The 6,497-nt window shown below is 37.9% G+C and overlaps 1 non-coding gene across 1 annotated transcript; it reads right to left on the bottom strand.

Annotated features, from left to right (window-relative positions):
- Positions 1–6,389: 6,389 nt before the first annotated feature.
- Positions 6,390–6,497, bottom strand: LOC130942289 (small nucleolar RNA R71). The gene has a single exon (XR_009070865.1). It is a non-coding gene; the product is annotated as a small nucleolar RNA R71 (small nucleolar RNA).

The raw sequence follows: 6,497 nt of genomic DNA, 5'->3' as shown, positions 1-6,497 counted from the left end.
TTACCTTTTCATCTTCTTTGGTGAACTCTTCAAGACACCATCTTCTTCCTCTTTCACCCCATTTGGACAGCTTGATCGTTGTAGTGGAAAGCAGTGTCTCGACCGGCGTAGGGTGTTCGACCAAGAGGCGCAAGATGAACGGCGATAGACCGGTTCTTCCGATTCTTGAGCATTCAACTTCTGTCATCATCGCCATCCCTTACGGTGCTGCCGTTACCGACTTACTGGCGCCGCAATGGGCTTCTTCCTTTATTGTTCTGAGATCACCAATCGTTATGATCCCCACCCACAGTCCTAACCGTAGCTACTCGAATGCATCGTCTGAGAGCACAATGATGGCAACGACGCCGGTGGGATTCTGGGGACTCTGAACGAGTGACGCTCTTTGGAACCTCAAGAACCTGGTTGATACATTCTCCTCCTCCTCCGAGATCAACCGGCGCACCCTCATGTACGGATCTTTTCGAACCCTGCTTCTGAATTTTTTTTATCTTTTTTTAATTTAGGGTTTTCAGCTGCGTTTTCTTTGGCCAGGCTTTGCGCTGTTTTATTTTATAAAAGTTAACTTATATCAAGGCTAATAATTGTCAGTTGCATCCTGATTCCATTGAATAGGTTTCGTTTCTTATGGGAGTTGCTAATTCATTTAGTTCTATTTTGTGTTTGAATCCTGTATTTCGTCAATTTTCTATTTCTTTAATAAGTTGATGTTGCGCTTTATAAACTGATAGAGTGATAGAATCATAAATGCTCTTTGCAAAACTCATCAATTTTTGTGTGGAAGGTTTTTCATTCAGCATAAAGCTGTTGAGTGATGTTTGTTGTTTTATAATGCTTCAGGTATTTTTGTCTCTTTCATTTGATGAAGATCTTGGGATGTAATTGCAGTGATTTCGCACAGAAGCCTCAAGGAGGATCAGGTAATACAGACACCTCAGCCCCATTTTGATTTCTATTTACTCAGAAGTTTGATATTTTTGCTGTCGTTTTCTTCTGTATTGGATATGTATTCTTTGATTGGTATCTATATGATGTGGATATGTTTGGGTTAATATGTTATTTGACGTGTTATATAATTCACCAATAGTAATATTTGATATGAAGTTTTGGTTGCAATGAGTTCGAAGGACACAAAAAATAATAATGGATAATTATGAACACGTGGAAATCAGAATCTTAGGAGTGTAAGGAACAACATAATATTTCTGTATGAATTTATTTAGAAACACATTTAGGTCTGCACATCAATTTGATTCATTAAGTGCGTGCTTAGTTTTTAAACTTTAGGGGATCATTTAAAATGTTTCAGGAATTTTTTAATTGAAAGTTGCTTTAATTTGAGCTTGCAATGGAGATGATGGCTGAGTGATTGATATTGTCTTTGGTTTTAACAGCTGGAGTACTTGGAGGAGAGGAGGATTAAGGATCTTGTGAAGAAGCACTCGGATATGAATGCTGGGTTGGGTAGTTTTGCTGTAGCTATTCAATCTCCCAAGTTATGGGTCATAAACGTTGTGCCTACCATAGCTGAGAAAATTACCCTGGGGGTCATATATGAGCGCGGCTTGATTGGCATTTATCATGATTGGTATCGATTTCTAGCTTCTTTCTCGGGTTATATATATTGCATCTTTTCGTTTAATGTTGAAATATATAATATAGCTGTATAAATCTTATACTATTAGTTGGATTCCTTATTTATGTTTGTATTTTTCAAATTCAGGTGTGAAGCCTTTTCAACATATCCAAGGACATATGATCTCATTCATGCCAATGGCCTCTTTAGTCTGTACAAGGATAAGTAAGTGTTTGTTCGGTCAAACCACTATTCAACATATTCAACGAAGGAAATAAAGAAATGATGTTAGGAAGAAGAAGAGGTGAGGAAGACAGAAAAATAGCTATGGCTTCTGATTCTTCACCCATCAACAATGGTAGGTAGCTCTCTTCTTCTTCTTCTCTTTGGTCTTCTTTCCATTTTGTAATATTTTGTATTTTATTTTTTATTTAAACCTTTTTGGTTTCAGGTCCTTCATCTCCAACAATTCCCCTTCAAGCTCAACCGGCAACACCTTCTCCTCCCTTGGCGATGCTTCTCGCCGCAATCATCGTCGTTGAACTCTTCCATGACATCCGCCTTCGATACCCCGCCAGTGCATTGTTCCCGGTTTGCCGCAGCCACTGATGCTCCACCTACTCCAATGTGATTCAGAGGCTCCTGAAGGATTATTCTCCGGTAGAGAAATTTTCGATTCCGACACAAAGTTTCATGAGTTTTGTGAGGAGTTTTATCAGTATGTGAAGAACAGGGGAGTGGCAAATTCGGGGATTGATGAGGCTGAAAGTTGAAGACCAAGGTATGGTGGGTTAATTCTATCATTGATTTCCTTTTATGATCTTTTCCTTTTATTCAAAATCAATATCTCTGGAGCTTTATATTTCTATACAAAAAATTAACAGAAAATAGCTAACAATTTTTTCTGGGTTAACTGCATTTTCTTTTCTCTACCAATTGAATCTAATTTGCTATGGTTATTGTAGCTTGTGTTTTGCTTTTACATAAATATTAGGAATTATGTTGGATTATTTATCAGAGGTATTACTATATTAATCATTCTTGCATGGCTTTATATCAAGAATTATGAAGAATCTATTAGTTTTCTTTCAAATGCCTTCTCTGACATCGATATCAATTATCAATATCTATTATTAGATACTAGAGATTACAGATTAAATACAGTTGGATATAAGTTTTGTGTCTTGGAAGGCAATTTTCTTTTATTTAAGTGAAAGAGCTAAATCAGATCATGGGTTAAAGGTCATTTCATTTATTAAAATATGCTAATATATCACATTAATTGAGATAAGTATATATGAATAGTGTACTTTCCTCTTGAATGAGAATGAGAATATCATACCCAGTATCTCATCAGCTATGGCTAAGTGAATAGCCTTTTGAAATTTTTAGTGGTTGATTACTGTGAAATTTAGGATGAAGTCATTTTTAGGGTAACTGTTTATTCTCAGTGCTCAGAAGTGTTTATGTAGAGTTGTCAACTATAGTTGATGAGCGGATAATTTGTACGCTTTTTGGCATTGTTTTTAGTATGTTTCTAGTAGGATTCAGTTAGTTTTTAGTATATTTTTATTAGTTTTTAGTTAAAATTCACTTTTCTGGACTTTACTATGAGTTTGTGTGTTTTTCTGTAATTTCAGGTATTTTCTGGCTGAAATTGAGGGACCTGAGCAAAAATCTGATTCAGAGACTGAAAAGGACTGCAGATGCTGTTGGACTCTGACCTCCCTGCACTCGAAGTGGATTTTCTGGAGCTACAGAAGCCCAATTGGCGCGATCTTAACGGCGTTGGAAAGTAGACATCCTGGGCTTTCCAGCAATATATGATAGTCCATACTTTGCCCAAGATTTGATGGCCCAAACCGGCGTTCAAAGTCACCTTCAGAATTCCCAGTGTTAAACGCCGGAACTGGCACCAAAGTGGGAGTTAAACGCCCAAACTGGCACAAAAGCTGGCGTTTAACTCCAAGAGAAGTCTCTACACGAAAATGCTTCAATGCTCAGCCCAAGCACACACCAAGTGGGCCCGGAAGTGGATTTTTATGTCTTTTACTCATCTTTGTAATTCTTAAGCTACTAGTTCCCTATAAATAGGACCTTTTACTATTGTATTTTCATCTTTTGATCACTTTAGATCTTAGATCATAGGGCTGGCCTCACGGCCATGCCTAGACCTTGTTCTTATGTATTTTCAACGGTGGAGTTTCTACACACCATAGATTAAGGTGTGGAGCTCTGCTGTACCTCGAGTATTAATGCAATTACTATTGTTCTTCTATTCAGTTCTGCTTGTTCTTGTTCCAAGATATCACTTGTTCTTCAACTTGATGAATGTGATGATCCGTGACACTCATCATCATTCTCACCTATGAACGTGTGACTGACAACCACCTCCGTTCTACCTTAGATTGGGTGAATATCTCTTGGATTCCTGATACACGATGCATGGTTGATCGCCTGACAACCGAGCGCTCGCCTGACAACCGAGCCAGCCATTCCGTGAGATCAGAGTCTTCGTGGTATAAGCTAGAACTGATGGCGGCATTCAAGAGAATCCGGAAGGTCTAACCTTGTCTGTGGTATTCTGAGTAGGATTCAATGATTGAATGACTGTGACGTGCTTCAAACTCGCGATTGTGGGGCGTTAGTGACAGACGCAAAAGAATCACTGGATTCTATTCCGACATGATCGAGAACCGACAGCTGGATAGCCGTGCCGTGACAGGGTGCGTTGAACATTTCCACTGAGAGGATGGGAGGTAGCCACTGACAACGGTGAAACCCTTGCATAAGCTTGCCATGGAAAGGAGTAAGAAGGATTGGATGAAGACAGTAGGAAAGCAGAGAGACGGAAGGGACAAAGCATCTCCATTCGCTTATCTGAAGTTCTCACCAATGAATTGCATAAGTATCTCTATCTTTATCTTTATGTTTTATTCATCATCTATACCCATTTGAGTCTGCCTGACTAAGATTTACAAGGTGACCATAGCTTGCTTCATACCAACAATCTCTGTGGGATCGACCCTTACTCGCGTAAGGTTTATTACTTGGACGACCCAGTACACTTGCTGGTTAGTTGTGCGAAGTTGTGATACAGAGTTGAGATTGCAATGAGCGTACCATGTTGATGGCGCCATTGATGATCACAATTTCGTGCACCAAGTTTTTGGCGCCGTTGCCGGGGATTGTTGAGTTTGGACAACTGACGGTTCATCTTGTTGCTTAGATTAGGTATTTTTTAGAGTTCTTAAGAATGAATTCTAGTGTTTCAAGGTGATGTTCTTACCATCACCAAAGCTGATTGATTATCATCAATTTAGCTCTTGAATGCAATGTCCTGCTGAAGCTTGGCTATCCATGTCTAATTCCTTTAGACTAACATTGCATGATTCCTGGAATTCTCCTTAAGAATTTTGATACCTTTATTTTCTTTTTCCACTTAATTTTCGAAAAAAAAATTACAAAATCATAAAAACAAAAAAAAATTATTTTATGTTTCCTGTTTAAGTCCAGTGTCTTATTTTAAGTTTGGTGTCTTGCATGCATTGTTTATTTGATCTTGGTTCTATTTTCAAGCCAATAATACAGAGAACTGAAGATTCAGTACATGCAGCAGAAGAATTATACAGAAAAAGCTGGGCGTTCAAAATGCCCAGTGAAGAAGGCAGACTGGCGTTTAAACGCCAGCCAGGGTGCTTGGTTGGGCGTTTAACGCCCAAAAAGGTAGTGCGTTGGGCGTTAAACGCCAGAATGTGCACCATTCTGGGCGTTTAACGCCAGGATGGCACAAGAGGGAAGATTTTGTTTTCAAATCATTTTTTTTCAAGTTTTCAAAATTTTTCAAAATCAAATCTTTTTCAAATCAAATCTTTTCAATCAAATCTTTTTCAAAATCAATTTCTTTCCCTTTTCAAAGATACTTGCTAACAATTAATGATTTGATTCAACATTTCAAGTATGTTGCCTTTTCTGTTGAGAAAGGTTTAATGTTTGAATCATATCTTTTCTTGTTAGCCAAGTCATTAATTTTTAAAATCAAATCTTTTTAAAATTGTTTTCAAATCATATCTTTTCAAACATATCTCTTTAATCACATCTTTTTCAAAATAGTTTTCAATCATATCTTTTTAAATTCTAATTTCAAAATCTTTTTCAAAAATTACTTGATTTCTTTCCCACTCTTGGTTTTCGAAAATCAATTAAAGTTTTTCAAAATATTTTTAAAATCTTTTTAATTTAATTTTCGAAATTTCTTCCCCTCTTCTCACATCCTTCTATTTATGGAGTACCACTCCTCCTCAATGCACAATTCGAACTCTATCTCACTAAGTTCGAATTCTTCTCCCTCTTCCTTCTATTTTTCTTTTTCTCTGACACCTCAAGGAACCTTCAAAGAAGAAGAACCCATGGCAGCCGAAAATAACAACAATGCCAACAATGCAAGGAAGGTGCTGGGTGACTTTACTGCACCTACTCCCGACTTCTATGGGAGAAGCATCTCTATCCTGCCATTGGAGCAAACAACTTTGAGCTTAAGCCTCAATTAGTTTCTCTAATGCAACAGAATTGCAAGTTCCATGGACTTCCATTGGAAGATCCTCATCAGTTCTTAGCTGAATTCTTGCAAATCTGTGACACTATCAAGACTAATGGGGTTGACCCTGAGGTCTACAGACTTATGCTATTCCCTTTTGCTGTAAGAGACATAGCTAGGACATGGTTGGACTCACAACCTAAAGAAAGCCTGAACTCTTGGGAAAAGCTAGTCAATGCCTTCTTGGCAAAGTTCTTTCCACCTCAAAAATTGAGTAAGCTTAGAGTGGAAGTCCAAACCTTCAGACAGAAGGAAGGAGAATCCCTCTATGAAGCTTGGGAAAGATACAAACAATTGATCAGAAAATGTCCTTCTGACATGCTT

The sequence above is a fragment of the Arachis stenosperma genome, chromosome 7 (genome assembly GCF_014773155.1).
Source record: "Arachis stenosperma cultivar V10309 chromosome 7, arast.V10309.gnm1.PFL2, whole genome shotgun sequence".
Taxonomy (NCBI): domain Eukaryota; kingdom Viridiplantae; phylum Streptophyta; class Magnoliopsida; order Fabales; family Fabaceae; genus Arachis; species Arachis stenosperma.
Note: the sequence above shows the minus strand (reverse complement) of the source record. Positions and strands in the feature narration are given on the sequence as shown.